Source organism: Lathamus discolor, chromosome 5 (genome assembly GCF_037157495.1).
Source record: "Lathamus discolor isolate bLatDis1 chromosome 5, bLatDis1.hap1, whole genome shotgun sequence".
Classification (NCBI taxonomy): domain Eukaryota; kingdom Metazoa; phylum Chordata; class Aves; order Psittaciformes; family Psittacidae; genus Lathamus; species Lathamus discolor.
In genome coordinates this window covers 42,022,251-42,044,542 of record NC_088888.1, presented here as the reverse complement: position 1 = coordinate 42,044,542, position 22,292 = coordinate 42,022,251, and the positions used below count along the sequence as shown (strand labels likewise).

Sequence of the window (22,292 nt, the reverse complement as noted above, 5' to 3'; positions counted from 1 at the left end):
CAGGTATTCCCACAGATACTCTCTAGACCGTCTATGTCTCTGCTCTCTCTACAAATGCTTTTAACCTTGCCTGTCCTACCAAAAACTGCCATTAAGTTAGTCCTGTTCAGTTTGTTTAAAGAGCACATATATCAACTTTGGAAACTCTGACTTAATTAACTGTAAAAAAATGAATGACTTTTCTATTAAGAAATCTATTCTACTGGGATAAAGCTAAAGGCTCAGGAGCAGAGTTGCCGTATTTCTTTACCCACATCACTGTAAATGCAGTCTTTGATGATTTCCCTTTCAAGAGTTTTTTTCCTGCACATTGTATCTTATGAGATGTTTTGTATCCTCTACCAGAAGTAATTCAAGGTACTTTCAGTAACACTGTTCGCTTGCATGAAATACATACGCAGCATTGTAAAATAAAGTTGCCACCGTAATGCAAGAACTCAAGGTGCCTGCGTTTGAGTAACCTTTCTGAGCACATAAAATGTCTGCAGCTCCCAGTACAGCAGCTGCTGCCTCCTAACACCACCAGTGCGGTGCTCTGGCTTAGCCTGGCATTAGCTGTCCTGCACTGCTGACAGCACAGTGTGCCTCCTTTTGCAAGCTATTTCTCTGCTCAAGGAAAACTATCCTCAAATACAGATTAACATAAGCAATTAAATGGTCTGGGTAGACTTAGGTAGATCTAAGAAAGACAAAAATATCCATCTTTATCTCATCTCAAACGTTTTGTAATCTGGGAATTAAAGAGAACTGATTTACTATATCTGATAACTGAATTAGCATTGATAACAGCATAAAAAGAAAAGAAAAGCCCATCAAGAAACTTTAATCCAAACCTTCATTACTCCAAAAGTTCAAATAAAAATGAAACAAGGAACTTTCCTTCATTTGGAGTTTTTGCAAAACCTAACCCTGACTGACAAGGTTTTACAAATGTAAAAGTTCCCTTTGGCTATCTTTAACTGCTCTGATTTATTACAGCTTTGTAGCTAATAATTACTTTCTAAAGGGAAAAGAAAGGCACTTTCAGTTTGTAAATTGTTGCTTCACAATGTGGAAGAACAGCAATAGCCAATATCCCTCACTGAGGTGTATTGCTTTAATAAATTGCAAACTTAGGACCTATAAGGGAACAGCTTTAACCCCGGGCAAAGCCTTCAGACCCCAGACAGCCACTGGACCACCAGCAATATTGCGTGCCTCACTGGAGATGAATGCTTGTGGGTAGGGGTGACAGCAAGCCATAAAACAGAGAACAAAAATTACAGGTGCTAAAGGACTCCATTCAGTTGCTCTGCTTCCTGAAAACATAGTGCATGTCATAGACATATAAAAGCTGTAACCAGATTATTTTCTCAAATAAGGCCTTGAGAAACATAATTTGATAATCAACATCTAGATATTAAATATAGTGGGGAACGTGCAGCAGTAATAAATGAATCTGACCTTCCTTCCCCACATCAAAATAAATCACGCTCCTGAGTAACAGTGACGGAATTAGCAAGGTTTTGTACTTGGTCGTCGAACATGTAATGAACAAGAATGGCGTAAGACTTGCTCTTTGCAAACACTGGTTTGCTTTGGGCAATTGCTCATTCTCCTGTATTATGAGAGTGATGATTAAGCAATCGGAACTACTCACGATATCACATGTATGGGAGCTTGGCTGCAACCCTGCCACTGGTACAGAGCCACTGGAAATAAGTATTTGTGATTTTATCTGGGACATATAACTTGCTGGTTTTATAATAACTGAATGTAATACTTTGTAAAACCCAGTACAGAGGCTGTTGAAGAGTGGTATCTGACTAATGGATTTACAGAAAAGCAAACACAAGAATACAGACACTACTGGAAGCACCAGCCTCTTGTTTGGTGCTTGTACATCTAAATACTTTTAAATTGCATGAACTAACAAAAGTCCATTTAACACTTTTGGTTTTTTTTCAAGTTGTAAGGACATTTATAGTCTTGATTTGCTGTTTTTGAAAACATAGCATTTTATTTCTGTATGAAAACACTTTGAAAGTTTTATAGCTTTATACTTTGTGTAACGGCTTTTGATATAACCTGTCTGCCACTCATTAGAACATGACCACAGAGAATACTCCTGAATCACTGGGCAGCCTGTGTGTATGTTAAGACAATACTAAACTGCTTAATTTGACTCACTGCAGCAGTTTCCAATAATTAGAATAAGAAAGTGAAATAAAACTTATTACCATTTACTTATTATTTCTTTCAACAAAATGGAAAGCAATTATCTAATCACTCTAGTAAAGACAACTGTTCTGAAATAATCCTTGTTCCTTTATTCCTTCCTAGTAAGTTGTTTATATTGTACCAGAAAGAGGTTCTAACACTTCTCAGATGGATAATTCTTACAGATCCTCTCTCAAAATGCTTGTGGTTATTATTAGTTTGTTTATAAATGGAATTAAAAACATTAGGGAAAAAAAACCCAAAACCCACAACCCAAATCAACATTCCCTTCCACAGAAAAATATCAAGAAAAAAGTCCAACTAGACCAAGTAATTGAAAATGCATTGAGAAAATAATATATATGTCCCACGGGAAACATACCACCACCTTATCTTTTTCCCTTCCTTCAAAGACTGCAACTACGTACATTTTAAAATTTACTCCTGCAAACAGAAAGCAACTATTTCTAGGACAAACCACATAAGGTTCTAACTCTTTGCTATGGGCCGACTGTTTGCAGATAACATTCCTAAAGGAATTATACCAATCCAACCAGTAGATAGAAATGAGGTATGCTTATATGACCGATGACTACCAGCTAATAACGCCTTGAGGCTGAATATTGAATATTTTATAATCACAAACTGCATGCAAACCAAAGAGTAAAACAAAAACAAAACCAGTGCAGCAATTCTAAAGAATAACCAAATTTTCAGAAATTACAATATGTTTGAGGAGATTTGGTGGGCAGACACAGAGGCTAAATTCATCAAGGAAATTATTCACTCAGCATTAGCATTACAGCTGTGTTTTGCCTCCCAAGACTTTTGCCTTTATTTGCAATTGTGTTGATTATGCATATGCAAAATATTTTATCTATTCTATCCATCCCTTTTCCCTCTAAATGACGCACTAATCTGTAATGACAAGCATGGTGCTGCACATACAAAACTCGTCTGCAGTGGGGCAAGCAAAGACACTTGGTTCATAACCAGCAACTTTCAAACATCTGAATGCAGAATGAAATGGATATAAATCTTCTCTAACAATGTAAATGTACTGCGTTGCACAAAAAGGATGCTCTGGTTTTAGGAGACAGTTGTGGTACGTCAGCTGAATTCATCACTGATTATTCTGAAAGCATGGCTGCTGCCGCAAACCAGCACTTCAATTTTAATTTGTGAGCCTTGTGCGGGGTGACAGACATTTGCATAAGAGTGACAGTAACTTTAATCCCCCTATACCCTTGACTTGTGTCTTGGTTTCTCTGAATGCATTTCTAAATCAGCAGAGCTTCAGTCAATTAGGAATTATAATACTTCCTGGGAAAGAAAAAAGGTTTTCAATCCCAGCACAATTTCCCTGAAATAAATGATTTGCATATAGCCCAGCCAGTGCCAGTAACTGTATTAAAATGCCATTGCTAATTAAATTGTATCCTTTAAAGCCTGACATTTTTGAGCAGAAAAGGAGGGGAAAGTGTTAAATAGATGTATAATTTTAAGCACTATTCTAAACACACGTTACTTGACAAATATTTGCTGAATATTTCCTGACTAAAATGCATAGTGATAGCTATTTTCCTATTCCCTCATACAAAAGGGCAAGGCAACAAAAGCAGCTGTCTGATTAGGGGCACTGTTGTCCTGAATCAATTACATTCCCACAGCAGACAGCTCCACTTATGCACCTGTTTTTAAATAGAAAGCTTCTGTAGCTACCAAGCCTTGTACAAGGGAGATGGGGGGAGAAACCATGAGTAAAAGAAAAAAAAGAATTCTTCTGAAGGTCAGCCAGGGCATCCTGCATCCCTTGCTCTCCACACTCACTGATTGCCTCTGAATATGAAATCTGCCCAAATCTTCTGTAACTATCAAGGACAGGGGGAGGAGATCCATGTTGAACATGTGCCACTTTCACTCGCTTTTGAAGGAATATAATTACTGTGTTTAACTGACTGACTGACCTCCTTCCCAGAGCTTTTTGAGCTGAATGACAGCAGAGCTGAGGAGCCTAAGATCTGGCTGCTCATCCGGATTGCATTGTGCCTATAGGTATTCTTTAGCATGTCCCCACCTCACCCCTCTTCTCTCTTACCCTCCTGGCCAGGGCTGCTGATTCGAATCCTGCTTGCAGCAGTGCTACCCAGGTGCTACCTCTCTGCACTGCATGTTGACACAGGCAGTTCCTATTTACCTTATAGCCTTACGTGCTGTGCCCTGAAAAAATGGCTGCAGACTGAGATTGCACAATGTGGTTATTTTGATGAGCTTAAATCCCAAGAAAAGACTTTTCTGTAATTTATCCTGTCTTATAGCTTCTGGTAGACACCTTTCTACAAGAAATTCACTATCACTTACCACCCACAATAAAAAAGAGACTGTTTATGCAGTCTTACTATATGCATAAAGCTTTCCATGTAATATGAAACATTTCTCTGGAGTATTTCCATTTACTACCTAGCTAAGCATACTTTTTTCTTTAATATTAATAAAGTCTTAATCTTATCTTCATACATATTTCTTTTTAAACAGTATGAAGAAATCAGAATATATTGTTTTCTTATTAACGGAATGCATGAAGAAAAATGTAATTGAACTGATGAAATGGAATGGGCTTTGGCCAGGGCAGCCGTTCTGCAGTTTGTGCAGATATTCTGGTTTTGTTTCAGCCACTGAAATGAGAAGTGCCCAAGCTCCCATTTCCTTGCATACATAGCAGAGAACAACTAGATCGCTACCTTCACAAACGCTGCCATACTAATACTACAAAATACACACAGAATAATATTTTAAAATAATTATGAATGCTTTTCCCTTTCATTTTTCCATTTTGCTTTTACATGCAAAGAGGAGCCTGCTAATCCTGTCAGACATAAAGGCCAGCCTTATGAGCTTTGCTGTAAGGATGGACAATAAAAATCAGGGCTGAAAAATTCTTAAACGCTGTTTTATAAATGCTTTCAAGAATTTGATTCTTCCGGCCTTAGACATTAAATTATCAAGTAGATACAATCATGTTATTTAGGCCCAAATATAAATACATATTTAAGCAAGGCAATGCTACAATCTAAAGTTGTACAGACACAATGCTCTCTAGAAGGTATCTGGATTACATTGAAGGATTCACTGCGTGGCTGATCTGTCTCTCTGCTGATGGTTGGAGGAATCTAGGATGCTTTTAACAATCCCAGTGCTTGCATAAATCCTAGGTGGCTTTAGAGACATGACCTTCAGTACCTGCTATATCGGAAAACAGAACTTAGATTCTTCAATATTTTGGTCTCAAAACCACAAACTTTTACATTCAGATCCCTAAACTGTGATAGTTTAGGGATTACAACTACTTTGAAATGAACTTTTATATTTTAATAGGATTTACCTGGACAGGATATCTGTAAAAATGCGTTTAAAAATCAACCTAAACAGAGTCTGCCTGAAGGCAGTTTCTGAAGCTGAAGAATGACCTTTTTGAAAGATAATGCTAGGAAAACAAAGCTTGCCTCTAGACTGTATTATAAGTTGTCTTTATAAATAATAGAAATGATTTCCACTAAAGATACACATTTTTAAAAAGCCTAAAATAGAGTCTGGCACAGCAAATTATTACTTGCTGAATAAACTATGACATTCTAGTGTTGCTGTCCTTACTAGCCTCTGCTGCTTCTTTTATTAAATGACAAATATCACTCATTCTGTTTTTTACTCAATAAAGCAAAAACAAAAGGTCACTCATTAAGAGAAGAGATGCTCATCCAGTCAGTCAAAAGAGCTGCTTCAAAAATCTCAGGAATAAACAGTACCAGCAAAAAGCTCTTAAAATATGGGAAACAATACAGATAGTTGAGGAGAAAAAGGCTAAACAAGGAAACAAGTGGGCCCATTTGATTTCATCAAGGCTTCCAATACATCTTCCATTATATTCTTGAATCTATCTTAGGATGTTACAGCCTATTGTGGGTACAGGAATGACTGGCTGTCTGGGCTCAGAGGGTGATGCTCTGCCTGGAGGCTGGTTACTAGCAGAGCACTGCAGGGGTCTGTCCTGGGACCTGTCCTGGTTAACATCTTTATCACTGACCCAGAGGAGTTGGTGGAGCTCACTGTCATCAGGTTTGCAGCTCACTCCAAAAGAGTGGGAGCCAGCAATATGCCTGGGAGCCAAACAGCCATTCAGGGGATCTAGGCAGGCTAAAGAAGAGAGCTCACAGGAGCCTTACAAAGACTCAATAAGGCCAAATGCAAGACACTGCACCTGGGGTGGAATAACGAGATGAGCCAGCAGTGGTCCTGTCAGCAAAGACAGCCTCTGGCACCCGCGGCTACATGAATAGGAGCCCCATGGCCCTTCTACTCAGCAATTCCTAGACCACAGTTTTAGACCCTCCAATACATAAAAGACACTTCTAAATTGGTCGTTTATCAGAGAGCTACCAAATTGGTCAGGTCCTGGCACACTTGCCTCATGAGAAGAGACTGAAGGAGCTAGGTTTGTTCAACCTGGAGAAGAGACAGCTTTGTAGGGTCTGACAGCAGCTCCTGGTACCTAGAGGGAAGTTACTGAGTACTGAGAAGATGGAGCCAGCTCTTCACAGTGATGCATGGCAGGAGAATGGGAAAAAATGAGAAGTCCAGATTGGATATCAGACAAAGGTTTTCTTCACAGCTTGGACAGCGAAATAGTGGAACAGACTGCCCAGAGAGGGCGCACATTCTCCATACTTGGAGGATTTCAAGGTCAACTGGGCAAAACCCTAAGCAACCTCATCTGAGCTCATACAGTTCACCCTGCTTTGAGCAGGAAGCTGAGCAGACGCCTCCAGATCTTTTTTCAAAGCTGACTTATGCTGTGATATATTCAAAATACAACAAAGGAAAATACAACCAATCTATTCTTGATCATTAAAACAATCCAAATTTCCTAAAGTAATGATAATAGCTGCACAATTTTGTATTCAAATCTCTTGTTGATAATACTAGCCAAGAAATTAAGCACCTTGCTAACTTCACACCAACTGCCATGCGAAATCTCACATTTTATTGAGAACATGGATAACTTAGGCCAACAGATGAGACAAATGCACTACTTGGAAGGAAGAATGCATATCGACTTTTCTAAAGACTCATTATGAGATTATTTTATTCATCTTTCTTTGTCTAGCAAAACTCAGTAAAATAGGAACCTTTATTGTATTTTCAGTGCCACACGTTATAAATTTGTGCAGCATATACAAGCTACATGTCAAATTAAATTACAGTAGGTTTCTCAAAGCTGTCATTATATTAAATGCAAATTGAAGGAGGAGAAAATCTGCTTGACTAGACACCAATAAACAAAGTATAAAACCCTATTCTTTTATACAGCCTGACACTTCTGAAAAAATAATCTGTAAGCATTTTGCCCTGCAAAAAAATTAAAATGCTCTTTGCATTATGTTTCTACACAAGGCTGTTTTCTTTTTGCAGGGTGGATGTTGAGTTTATTTTGTCATTTGGTAAATCAACCTCAAATACTGAAAGCTATGGGTTTAGGGCTACCAGGTGGCATATGGCCAAAACCAATATGTACAGATCAGAGATAGTTCAAATATCGTATCGCTCGTTCTCCCAAGACATGTCTAAGAGGCAATTTATACTGCCTTTATTTTAACATGGGTAATATCACAACACTGCTGTATTTAGACGAAGTAATTTAGACATAATTTCCCATCGCAAGCTAAAGCCCTAAATCACTTAAAATCGAGAATTGTACTTCTTGAAAAACATATACTTATAGCAATCACTGAAAAATGATCAACCTTGTAGCTCTCTTTGTAAAGGGAGATTTCCAGTTGCCTATTTATACAATTTGAGCATCATTCTTGCTCCAGATCATAACTAACACTCAGTACTAACCCCAGCAGTCTAAATTAGAAAACAGAGAGATTTTATTTCCAAAAAAATTGTATTTTGTTCATCTGGATGCACCAGTTGTAATCCATACATATCTTCAAGAACAGATCAAGTGATTGACAAATGTGTAAAATAGTTCTAGAGATTTGGAGATCTAAAATAGTTTGCAAAACCTATTCACACCAATCCTTAGATGAAAGGATCCCCATGATGCAATATTACAGTTTTCTGACTGGGACACATAGCCTGTATCTCTTTATAGTACCTGCCATGTGAGCAGCTAACACAATCAGGAAGTACATCTTAAACAGCAAGTGGCATTTGAGAGGTTCAGTGACTCTTCATTAAGTTAGCGAAAGGAAATGAGTAGAATAATATTTTTTCTATTTTAATTATCTGTATACAGTAACTATTATAGCAACTGTGCTACTGTTTACTTTCATGGTAATAATGATGAAATATGTCACAATGAAATGGAAATAATGTTCGCTAAAATAAGATAGAGAGGGAATAGAGGAAATAACCCTTGAAATTACAGATTGAAAGAAATACCTAAGAAGTCAATACCTAAAAAGTCATACTCCTAAGTCAGGGGCTCTGAAGCACAGTGCACACCAGTGGCAGTAGGTGCATCATACACATTTTTAGGTTTGCTTGACCTGATGAGGTTGCTCCACTATCTGTATCTGACATTCAAGAAAACCATGCTGCGCATCTAGCATTTCTTTGCTTTGGCACAGACAGCATGACAGCTTTTCTTTTTCATTTTGAGTGTCCCTTTATAGAAAATTATGCCCGAGTCACAAAATAAATTGGGCAGACTGGTAGCAGGTCCTTGCCACAGGGAACATAGTTACGAAGATTCAATATTGTCCACTGTCCACTCAAGTTGCAGTACAAATAGCTGTAGTCAAGTGAGTCAAGACGCCAGTATGATTAGCTAGCCAGCACTACTTGGCCACAGCAGCAAATGGCTGAGCATGGTGTAAATGGCATGTGTCCCAGAGCAGGCTTTCCAGGCAGTGCCTGGCACCTGCCCCCCCAGGCTTGCAGCCCAGCAGGTCTGTGACCCACACCAGGCACACTGGTGGTAGAGTAAAGCTTCAGTGCAGACACCATAGAGGTCATGCCAGGCCCACCATCACAGCAGGACTTGTGGTGTGGCAGAGGTGTGCCCAGCAAGGGATTATAGCCTGAATCTGAGATTCACTTACAGAAACAAAACCCAGAAATTGACAAGTTGGGATTCACCACTGAAGACAAGACCCAGTGCAGCCTGAAGACCTGGTTCCCTGGCTGAATGCTTTTTCTGCCCTCAGACTGCTCCAGTGGATAAATACTACCGTGCTCAGGGACTACCTACACCCATTTTTCACAACTTCTGCTTCTCTCAGATAGCACATCTCTTCTTTCAGTGATATATGGGGATGGAAAACATCAGCAGTAAAAGATAACCACAATGTCTCAGCCCTGACAAGGTTACATATTTTCAGCAATTCATACCATACCTATGGGAGCCTGAAGTCACTCATGACATCTATCTCTTTTCCTTCTAGAATCATAGAATAGTTTGGGGTAGAGGTCATCTAGTCCAAACTCTTTCTGCAGTGAGTAAGGACATCTTCAATTAGATCAGTTTCCTCAGAGTCCTGTCGAAATTGCACTTGGGTATTTCCAGGGATGGGGCATCTGTCACCTCTACGGGCAACCTGTTCCAATGTTTCACCACTTTCACTGTAAAATTCTTCATTATAGCTATTCATATATAGCTATATATATTCATATATATGTATATATATATTCATACATACATATAGCTATAGTTTCATTATACCCTCTTTTGTTTAAAACCAAGACCCCTCATCCTATTGCAACAGACCCTGCTAAAAACTCTGTCTCCATCTTTCTTATAAAGCCCCTCTAAGTACTGAAAGGCCATAGCAACATCTCCCTGCAGGCTGAACAAGCCCAACTCTCTCAATGCATCTTCCTAGGAGAGGTGCTCCAGCGCACTGATCATTTTTGTGGCCTTCCTCTGGACCTGCTCCAACCGGTCCACATCGCTCTTGTGTTGGGGGCTCCAGAGCTGGATGCAGTACTCCAGGTGGAGTCTCATGAGAGTGAAGTAGAGGGGGAGAATCACCTCCCTTGACCTGCTGGTCACGTTCCTTTTGACGCAGCCCAGCATACAGTTGGCCTTAGGGCTGTAAATGCACATTGTCAGCTCAGTTCCAGCTTTTCACCCACCATTACCCCCAGGTCCTTCTCCACAGGGCTGCTCTCATCTGACAGCCTGTATTGATACTGGTGGTTGTCCTGACACAGGTGCAGGACCCTGCAAGCAGCCTTGCTGAACCTCACCTTGGTGGGTGCACTCAACCCCACTGTCTGTATCACTGGTGAAGATATTAAACACTAGTGGTCCCAATATGGACCCTGAGGGACACCACTGATCTCCAACAGGACATTGAGCTGTTGACCACTACCCTCTAGATGCAACCATCCAACCAATTCCTTATCCACCAAACAGTACACTATCAAATACATATCTTTCCAATTTAGATAGAAAGATGTTGTGGGGGGACTGTGTCAAAGGCCTTACCGAAGTCCAGATAGACAACATCTGTGGTTTTTCGCTTGTCCACCGATGTATTTATCCCATCTTATGGAGGGCCAGTAGGCTGATCAGACAGGACTTGCCCTTGGTGAAGCCATGCTGGCTTTCTCAAATTACCTCCCTGTCCTCCATGTGCCTCAGTATAGCTTCTACCAGGATCTGTCCCACGATCATCCCAGAAAGAGAGGTGAATCTGACAGGTTGGTAGTTTTCAGGGTCCTCTTTTCCACCCCTTTTAAAAATGGGTGCAATGTTGCCCTTTTTCCAGTCAACAGTGTTTTCGCCTAGAAGCAGCAAACAAGTCAGGTGGCTGCCTTCAAAATCCAAGTTCAGTTTCAAAGCTCGTCTTCTCCTATTCTCCATGTAGATGCAGCATGCCCTGTAATTCTCTGCACTCTTTTCAACTCTGCCCGCTGCAGCTCCATTATCTCTGGAAGTTGCTTTAACACCTGCCTCTTGCGCCAGCCAAAACAACACCATCTGTTGCGCAGCCTGAAAGGTCGATGAGCCCCAGTGTTCTGATTTGCCTAAAATATAATGAATCCTTTCTCCCCAAACATGCCAGGCCCAGCAGCCTTCCCGGGGCTCTGCTGGGTGCTTGTTTTGCTCCCCTAGCCCCCTTTGTTCCTGCCCGGGCACAGAGACCAGACCCCTGCCAGCTCATGGCATTCGCTGCTTCAGGGGTCGAAACAAAACCTCCCCCAAAACGGCTTGTAAATGTGTGCCAAATCCACAGCCAAGCCTACACGAGGTTTCTAATTGCAGGCTGTGGGACAGAGCATGACGTTTCAGAAGCCTTGCTACTCTCCAGTTCAGCTTTTCAACAGATGTCAGGGAGTAGGTTAGCAACAGGCCAGATTGCGCTGGTAGCAGAAAGCATGTGCAGGACTTGGGGCCAAGGCTCACCTGTACTGCTCTGTGCTCCCCTTCACCCTGTGTTCCCGGTCCCTTCTATATCCTTTCCAGCCTATCCCTTCTCTCCTGCAGTATCTCAGGCCTCTTTTGTTTTCCCACTTTAAGACTAGTTGGCACTGGAGTAATTAACTCATTTATCAAGGTGATAAAAAAGGATGGGGGCAGGATGAGGGAGTTGATACTTTCAAGTACTACACTACAGACCATCAAGAAGATGATTCTGAACACTTGTCTCAGGATTGTCTCTTATTACCTGAAGATTTATCCTTTGTCTTATCTTAAAATTTGCACTTGTCTTACTTTTAGATTTAGCAAGTTCAGATTTCCTAGCAGTCTGAGAAAGGGTATTCTGTGGAATGCAAAGGTTCATACAAACCACCTGAAGTTTGATCCATTTTCATTAGCATGTATGTCTCTGCAGGTATTTTTATTTATCGTCTTTTCTGTGTTTTCACCTCAAACAACTGAGAAGGAGAACTGGAAGCCAGCTAGCCAAATGTCCAACCCAATTACCTACTTTTTGTTTCCCTGGAGAAAGGGGAGGGGGGAAGTGGTCTAAGCAAAACTGGAAAAAGCTCGAACAGTTCTGAAAAGAAACAAAAATTCTGCATATTCTAATGCTCATTTTAATCTAGTGACTTATCTAGATCTCATATATTACATTTAATAGATACAAAAAATAGCTTTCTTGGATTCAGCTTGGCTGAACAGGCAACATTCAGTGTGACATAAAACAACATAAAACCAGGACTAGTTAGAAATTAGCAGTTCTTTCAAAGGAGCTGGGTGTCAGAGTGCTCAGGTGACAATCAAAAGACAGGAGCAATTCTTTCAATAAACAGACTTTTCTGCTTCATCCTTGGCTAGCAAGCATTTCTTGTCCGAAACTGCAGGACTGCAAAACTTCCCATCTTTGTCACAATGAAGGAAGCTCACAGCTGCATATAAGACAGTAACTTTTACACACAAGCAATTATCAAGCAGGTAATGCTGCTGCCGTGTAAGGTTACTTCTTCCCTACCTGTAACCTTCAGACCTTACATTAAACGCAAAAGACTACTGAACTCCTTTCGTGAATCATGCAATTTGTGCATATTGGTACTCAGGGATGAGGAAGTCCATATAGAGACATTTATCATTTATGGAGGGTGCTGACGTGTCCAGCTGGCATGGTTTGGAGGTAACAGGGAAGACTCTGCTTCAGCCTTAGACAAATTACTCTTTTATAAGAATAAGGCTCCAGTTTACTTTACGCCTGGCCTTGATTCTCTACTGTTAACCACATAGATGAAATTTAAACATGTTTCTCACTGCAGCTTTGTGTCTACATCATCTGTGATTAGTAAACAGCAATCATTTTTAATGTTCTTTGGAAAATGTTTTGGCTGCATTTCAAGCATTTTTATGTATTCTCATCATGATCTTTTACTTTAATTAAATTTAGGATAATTAACATTTTCCTTAGAGTCTGTATCTGCACATTTTTTTACCCATGTTCCAGAACATTAGATTACATTCAGTAAAACCTTCACTGTAGCCTCGAAAACAACTGAAACACTGAAGGTCAGTCTTATCTTTATTCCATGCAAATAATAAATTATAGTGCATACAATAATGCAATATTTACTTCAAATTCTCAAATGGCATTTGGCTGGAGATTGGTTTTATGCAGCTATTTACTCCCACTACTATCTAAGATATACCAATATGCTTTATAAATACAGAAGGTGAGGTGAGTCACTAGTTTAACAAAGCATTCCACTGTGGGTTTGACAAATAATGGCAATCCTCGTACAACTGTATTTATTTATTTATATTTGTTGAAAGATCAGAAGAGGAAAATTTGGTGCCATCAAAAAATCAATAGACACATCAGGAAAAACAAAAAATGCAATTACGGGCTCCAACATTTGCATATTTCAGGCTTAAGATTTATCTAATACATATTTAATATGCGTATTTTAATGCCATTTCAGCTTTAGCAGATTGCAGCATTTCCAAAAGAGCTATCATGAATTGTTTTGTTGAAGGAAAGCTTAATTCCTATATCAGTATTTAAATTCACAGACTTCACCCCTGTATTTACAAGTCTTGTAAACTGATTCTCAATATAATGGTCCATCTGCGGTCAACAAAACACTAAAGCAAATGCAGAAAAATTTCTGCTAATCTTAATAAGTTTGTAAATGTGATATATTTTAAAAAGAACCTTTACATAGCACTGCTGTTAAGATTATGCAAGGAAATTGTTTGTATAAATGTCTTTGATAATTGATGAGATACATTTTAACAAATTTGCCCCTAAGGAAGGCAGATTGATGCTTCTTTTCATACCAATAATTCAAGAACTTTTGGATTCCTCTCAAAATTCTCCAGTTTATAATCAGAACTTTAGTCATGTCGATTTTATTTTTGTTTGAAGTAATGAAAAGAAGGAGACTGTGCACTGGTGTTCTTTATTGAGAAGAATGTGCTCTAAAAACTGCTCTGTAACTTCAAACCAGGTAAAAGTCTAACTGTTAAGTGTAACACTCCCTATATATTACAAGGTAAGAAGTGCTTATACTTAATAAACTACAAGGGACAGTAAAAACACAGGAAATCTAAACAATGCGCTGTAACTCTACTGATCTCTCTATTATTCTTTACTCAAGGTTAACCATCACTAGAACTATGAAAATAATTTTCCAATGTGTTTTCTAAATAGTGTGACAGCCATCATCTGAATTTATATGAATTCAGTGAATGAATATTCAAAGCAAGCTGTCTCAACCCACAACATCTTCTAGGGATTTTACACACCAGCAATACAGCAAACTCATCTTTTATCAAGGTGTAGGCTGAGCAGCAGTACAGTCAGAAATTCCAATTTGAACTCACAAATATTACTTGATGCTTAATTATTTAAATAACTAATCCACAGTAGCTAAACATGTATCTGAGAAAAGTTCCAAATTAGCTACGGCTCCGGTGGTTCCTCTAAAATGGTGGATTTTATTATTAAAACCACGTGGTTTTTTTTTTTTTTAAGTGTTTCCATCTATGCAAAGTGAAAAACATTCCTTGAGCTTTCTAACAATATTGAAATATTCATCCTTCTGTCTTTTTATGTCCCTCCCCTTTTATTTGAAGATGACTTTTACCCCCACTACCCCGCAGTGGTAGGCATTTGTAAGCAGAAACTCAGTGGTTTACAATTAAGCTTACATTAAGCCTATCCTGATTTCATGGGAGACAGGAGTCCAATATGCCCTGCAGATTATACATAAGAAACACAGCAAAAATCACATTAGAACCTGCTGATGAGCTGACTGAAGGTGCCTTAGCCCTGGGTGAGACACAGACGGAGCTTCTTCAGAGTCCGAGATCCCTCCCGTGCACTTAATCCTGTCTGGAGCACCGGTTCGTACTGTTCACCCAAGTCCCATGCAAACTGCAGAGATGAGACAGAAATCTAAATGTTTGTACAAAATGCTCATCTTCCATCCTCCTGTTTGTAAAACTTCTGTATTCTGCCTGATTAATAAGTAAAATGCAGTTGTGTTATTGAGACAGACTTGAGATAACACCTGTCATAACAACCCACAACTGATTTCTGTTTCCTAGTATTTGCTGATTTAACATTTATGCCAATGCTGTCTTTCAGTACTCAGTTGGTTGCAACATTTAATACTGCTGTAATTTATCACAGGTTAACATCAGCTCATTTCAATGCATCCTTAATGTAGAAACATTTTTGACATTTTCTGTCATATGGTCTCTTTCTGACCCCAGAATTTTCACTCCTTCATGTCTGTAGGACACAAAGATGTCCTTGCAGGCTCATTCATTCTACCCATCCAAAACATGCTCCATAACCCACAGCCTTCAAGCATATGTCCTCATCTAGCAAATGCATCCAAAATTTAGAAGAAAACTTACCTACTCATACAAGACAACGTTTTTATTCTAATAAAGGCCTTACTTTCAAACATGTGGAATGTTCAGCAGTTTTTACTCAATGTATGGCATACACTGATAAAGGATCCCACTACTTATTTAGGAACCTACATAAGATTAACCTTTAAAACCTTATTTTTTTTTTCTTTTTTTTTTGTTTGTTTGTTTGTTTTTTGTGTGTGGGGGGTTTTCTTTTCAGCATATGACAGCACCTTTCTGAAGGACAGACTACTTATGTGAGTAAAGTAGGAACATATATAAATGTCTGCAAAATTAAGGCTTTAAAATAATGTAAACTGTAGTAACAAGCAGCACTACTGAGGCAAGTGTCAAATACTGCTCATATACTGAGTTTTAACTTCCGTATTTACCAATCAATTTAAATAAGTTCCTGCTGCACAGCAGGCTAGCACTGCCCTTGACAACTGGTGTCCACTGGTAGAGATCACTTGGAACAGAACCCTGAGTGAGGTCTGCTGGAAATAGCTCTGCCATGCAGAGCATGACATTACAGCAGGATAACAAATGGATCAGAGATGTTCTACATTTGGATTCTGTTTTACTTGCTTTAAATAAAGTAACTATCTGAGCTTGAAGCAAAAGCAGAGACCTATCTTTCTGAACAAGATGGACTCCAAAGGAAAAGTAAACTACCAAGAAAAGCATTATGTTCATGAGCTTTGGTCATAATTCTTTGGTTTCCAAATCATCTATGCTTACAGAAACCCTCTGCTATTTATCACATGACAAGATCAGCAATTCTGACACCTCTAAAGAGGTCAAAAGTTGCCCTAAAGAATCCACATGGCATTCCAGTGGAAGGTGCATTTTATCGGTCAGAGGGGTCACTACTAATCCTCAGACAGCTGGGCTATGGGAATCATTTCTCAGGAGGAGAAAGTCCCAAACAGGTGTGTTCTCTTACACTATTCCTGCAACACCAAGCTACAGACTTGGTACAACCTAGCTGTCTCTTCCATGAAGAACAGTTTGATCAAATCTATGATATCAGAAATTGCATGATGGAAATGGTCTTTCTTCCAAATCAGTTAGTTTCTGAGGATATTTTTTCCTACACACATTTTGCTATGGAAACAAATAAACCAGTAGTACTAAAAGCAGCAGCAGCAGCAGCTTGCCATCTGCTGACACATTTTCATCTCACACTGTCCTTTGCACTACATTTCATCTTTGCATTTGTATAGAAACATGTAACCATCCCCCGTACCTGACCTAGTATGACAGTTTCACGAATCTGCTTCCATGCACTGTATGAAGTACAACAATAAGTACTTCTTTAGCAATGTACTGGTGCACGTGCAGTCAACCACAAACTCTTGGGATTTTACAGCAGATTTTCCTGCCTGTAGAAGCTGGACAGCCATCACTTGAGCTGAAGTGCCCCACTGTAAGATCAGAATGATCTTCAGTTACAGCTGAAGTGAGGTGTTTAGAAGATGAGGTGATTAGGAGGGAAACCTTGATGTTTGGAGCAGTAGAACATATTCAGGGTAATACAAAGTGGTGGTTCTTAGTGGCAGATTTAAACAAAACCTGAGAGTTGCTGGAAGGACTCGCAGACACAAGTCATTCAGTGAAGGAAACCAAGGAGTGACATTTTAAAAACAGAAAAAAGGAAGCAAATTTGCTGTAGATAGGAAAGAGCAAGAAATCAGACACACTCTATGGCCTGGATGAAAAGGCTCGCGCAGAAGTCTGGTCTAAATAGTCTGTATCTTGCTTATGTTAGGCTGATGAGCTTTGTGCAGCTCTGCTGCTGTCTCACAAGGAAGGAGTTCAGTCTCCCCTTGGCATAGAAGCTGGAGAACTACTCATTTGTTTCTACTACGGCATGGATACAATCTTTGAGACTGAGAAAAACCTTTAGGAAGATGTTACGGCAGGATCTTAAAACAGTAACTGAGTAACTGTTCAGTTGGGGGAATTTTAACAAGAGTGTAATAAAGCTCTCACTATTGTTCAGTCTGATCTATTAGAGAATCTTTTCTCCATCCAGCTTTATTTAAGCTTTTTCCTCACTGCCTCTCCACCCCTTCGTCTCCAAGTAAATCCAATCAACTAAATAGTCATTTAGTTAAAATCCTCCAAGGATCAGAGCCCTCAATTCCTTAAGGACTCTTACAGTCCTATCATAATTTCTTCAACTCTGTTTTTCTAGATCACTGATTTATGATTTTATGAAACTACTCCTCTGGTAGCATTTGTGTAATAGCCCATTGTGTGGTGAGCATCATCTAGGTCTGACACGCACAGTTCCACACCAGAGTGTGCCTCTCACAGTCCACCAGAGCCAGAATCCACTGTGGAGAGAACTGCATCAATTTTGATTGTTTTATTCAATCTTTTTTCCACCCTTGACACAGAGATTAATGCTGTAATTCTCCCAAGTCTGTTGAATAGCCTGGAGAATGTGCAAGGATCTAGCTGCTATCTTATAGCTGACAGTTGATTCTCACAGTAATGAAGTGTGAAACTGGAGGGCCCACTTAGCAGAAATTCATGCAGATGTTTCTGGCACTTGACTGTATCTTGGATCTGCACAAATATCTGATCTAAAATAGGCTAAGGAGAAATTCTCTCAACACCTATTGCATTTTGCTCAACTGAAAACTGCAAGGAGAAGGCACACACTGCTGGAAACCAGCATCAGACCCAGCCACGACTCGCAGTAACTAAGGAGAGAGAGAAGGCAAAAGCCAATACTATGTCGCTGCTGGAGGCTCCCATGAAAGCAGCAATTGTCTACAATGGGAAACTATGACAGCAGATAGCAGGACATCACAAGAAGTCGGTGGCATCTCACAAAGTTGTCAACCAAGATAGGCACTTCTTATAGAGAAGTAGGTGGCAGTATCTTTCCTACATGCCAGAAGACAGGATGCTGTTGTGCTTGAAAAAGTCTCAGGTGAGAACCACAGCAGGTGAAACCACTGTGAGGCACAAGCAGGATTACCACAGCTAAGACTGCGCACACTCTGGTTTTACTTCAGGGTAGCCCTGTCAGTCAACACAAACCAGTGCAGGACACCTCAGTAACTGATTATGTATTGCCATTTAGTTAGAATTGATGGATTGTTTGTAATTGTTCTCTTATGTTTTCCAGTGGTATTGCTATTGTGTTTGGCTGGGAAATAAAAATGGGAGAAAGAGCTGTTAATAAGTCCTGGCACAAGCTAATTGGAACAACATGTTATACAATACTGCTTATTGCACTGCACTGCTCGGCTTGATTTTCTGGTATGGCACAAAGTACATGTGCCAAGACCCTTGTTTCCAAGTAATTATCCCCTGGCATGAGAACAAGAGTAGCCAGAATTTGACAGGCTTTAGCAAACTTCTAACTCCAAATAACTCTATCCATTTCAGCTACACTCTAAAGCAGCATTAAATGATGAGCTACAGGTTGAACTTTAGTCCTCTCCCAGAAAGCGCACAAGAGATTGAAAACCATCCATGTTAACAGACATAGTGTTTTGCCATCATAATTTAATTTTCAAGTATTGCTGGGATTATGATGGTAAGCAATTGCAGCAGTCTGATGGCCAACCTTTAAAAACCGAATTGCCTTAATGCAGTCCTTAATTTGGGATGTTAATAAAGTTGATTAATTTTCACAAACTTACGTGAGGAAAAGAGCAGCTGAAAACGCTGTTTTAAAAGTAGTGACACTATCATTCTGGCTGTGTGGCCATGTAAAGATATATTCAGAAGTATTAGGTTGCTGAAATTTACTGCCCGTTACTTCTTCCCTGTCTTGAGTATACTGCATTTAAATGCAACAATGAGCTAACATCTGTATATTCCACAAAGGAGAAGGCTGATAAATATTAATGATATCTGCTCTTCATGTATCTTATGAATTTTTATGTATTCTTTCATCTAGGGGCATCATCACACAACTTTCACATAAACGGTTGCAAAGATCCCATTTCAACCTTGAATTTCCACTTTGCACATGAAGCCCCCACAGAGAGAGAGCCAACAGAGCACTCAATTGGCTGACATGTCTGACTCCTGAAGAACATCTAACCCTCGCAGAAGAGGCCTTTTCTAGTCTGTTTGAACAACAGTGGTAAGATGAATTCTCTCCCTAAACAGATTAATTTTAATTCAGCAGCAGTGGAATGAGTCCTTGCTAGACTGCCTTCAGATACGTACACGGCCCCCTACACCTAACCGTGCAGCTAGCCACAATAAAACCAATGCAATAGATCAACAGTATTAAGCTATGTTTCACAGTGTGTATGAGAAAACAGAAATCTCTACTGGTAAATAAGACCACCCTTGGATACACCTACATTTCTGAATATTTCTCAAATGCAAAATGCTTATTCTTGTCTTCTTTTATGTACTTTTCCCCATCCCATTGCCATCAATTTATCACAGAATGGTTTGGGTTGGAAGGAACCTTAAAAATCATGTAGTTCCAACTCCCCATCCAGCCTGGCCTTGAACACTTCCAGGGATAGCGCATTCAGAACTTCTGTAGGCAACCTGTTCCAGTGCCTCACCAACCTCACAGTAAAGAACTTCCTTATATCTAACGTAAATTTATCTAACATATATCTAATCGTAACTGTTGAATTCTTTAACCCTAAGGAACAGAACTTGTTTTGGGGTGACACTAAGCACAAAATGCTCCTAACATGTACCACCTCACCCTTCATCTTCAGTGATTCCTTGGGATTTAGCCCATTCATAGCCAGGTGAACCACATGATGCACACGAGGGAATTTGTTCATTTAAAGCTCCACTGTATTTGCTTACTTTATTGTTTTGTTTTAAAAATATTGTTTATCCAAAATCAAGCCAAGATCCTGAACAAAATTAAGTAATGCCTAAAGTAAAAGGTCACTCATGAAGGTAATCACCCAACTTTGGACATCAGGAGCATACCTGCTGAGCACAGAGGAGTCAGAACACACAACAGGGAACCTCTGTAAAGGCATCTGCAGACACGGGAGGAAGCTCACATAGGTGATCTTCACACACCTTTAAAACACATGCACCTGTACAGAACTCACTGGCTCAAAATTATATTATTGTACCATTGTGTTTTCCAAGGCTGAAGAAAGTGTAGTGGAAGCCAAGGATTTTCTTTTTTAAGCCATACCACTAGCTACAGAACAGGCAGGTTTCTTACACAGTCATGACCTTATGGCCAGTTAAACAAGTTCTAGCCAGATTCAATACTTAGGCTGTTGGACTTTTCTTTTGATATACAATTTTGTCTCTTCTAAAAATGCAATTTAATGCAACTACCTCAAATTGCACTGATCTCCACCCCTGAAACATATTCCTTCTTCTTTCAATGGAGGTATATGACAAAAAATAAAACAGTTGACTTACTGCAGTGTTCACCCCTCCACTATAAACAATTTAATGAAAATGATCAGTGCACAGGCAAAACCTATCAAAAGCCTTTCAGCAAATCCTGAAATATTTTGATCTTTAATTCCTCCAAATTGAAAAAAGGTACTATCACAGTCCTCATGCAGATACTGTAGTAACAAAAAAACGAATTGCACGAATTTTCAGCAATAGCATCATCATAAGGGCTGAAGTCTGTCATACTTATATGACCTTTTTTCTCCCTTTTTCAATGAAGAATTGGTTGTATAGTTGACATTGTCGCCTCTCTCAATAAAAAAGGCAAAAAAGTAATACATTGATATGTCTCTGCATAACTTCCAGGAAAGGAAAAGGCCTCAGATGACTACTATACTTCCATGCACAAGATGCAGGCAAACCCAAGACTGCTCTTCACCTGTAGCAGAGATAGGGCATTTCTTTTTCTTCTTCCATTAGCTTTGTCTCTAGGGTAACTGAAAACAGAGGTTACTATCAGACAGCTATTGTCTTTTTCCTTCTATCACTGATGCATGCTGCTGAACTGAACTTCTAAATATTCCTCAGTTGCCATGGAAGCTGTGGGAAAAGCAGTATTACCCCAATACAGTTAAGGGACCTGATAACCAAAGGCCCAAATGATGGACTTTCCATCTACTTTGGATAATTGAGCAAGTCATATTGACAGAAAATACCAAACTGCCCAAACATTCTTATCTGCCAACATTTCCCAATACAAATTCACTAGTTAAAACTGCATTCAGATTTTAATTGAAAACATGATTTTGCCTGGAGGAAACAGAAATGTTTCTGTTTGTTTTATTTTAATTTTTTTTAAGCTTTAGAGTCATAATTACTTTGAAACTGTGTTACCACAGATGATTTTTGGTAAGCTGATTATTCAGCTAGAAAAGACATTTTAGAGATGAGTTTGACTTTGAAAAGCAAACTCAGAGTCGAAAGGTGACAAACTTTATACAATCATCATGAGGGCTGAGAAATCACCACAGACCCAATCCTACTAGCAATGAATGTCAGATAGCATGTAGCCTGCACAATAGACAGCATGTTCAGAGGCTGAATATAAAAGAACTGCATTTTTGCATAAGACCAGCGTGTAACAGATGATTTAAACATACTTACAGTATGGACAGTTCTGTTAGGAACATATTTGTGTTTTATAATGAAGAGAAAATAGATTTCTTAAAATAGAACACACGCTGTCCAGTTCTTTCTTTATGCTGTTACATATTCATGAGAAAGCAGTATCAGCACTACCCTATCAGAGTAAAATTTGTGCTAGAAAGAAAAAATCAAATCTACAGCATCTAAACTACTCAGTGCAGCCTCAGAATATTAA

General features: G+C 39.4%; 1 protein-coding gene across 5 annotated transcripts in view; it reads right to left on the bottom strand.

The window, feature by feature from the left end:
* Positions 1-22,292, bottom strand: part of SASH1 (SAM and SH3 domain containing 1) — a 567,989-nt gene that overhangs the window by 206,667 nt on the left and 339,030 nt on the right. The window lies entirely within an intron of this gene.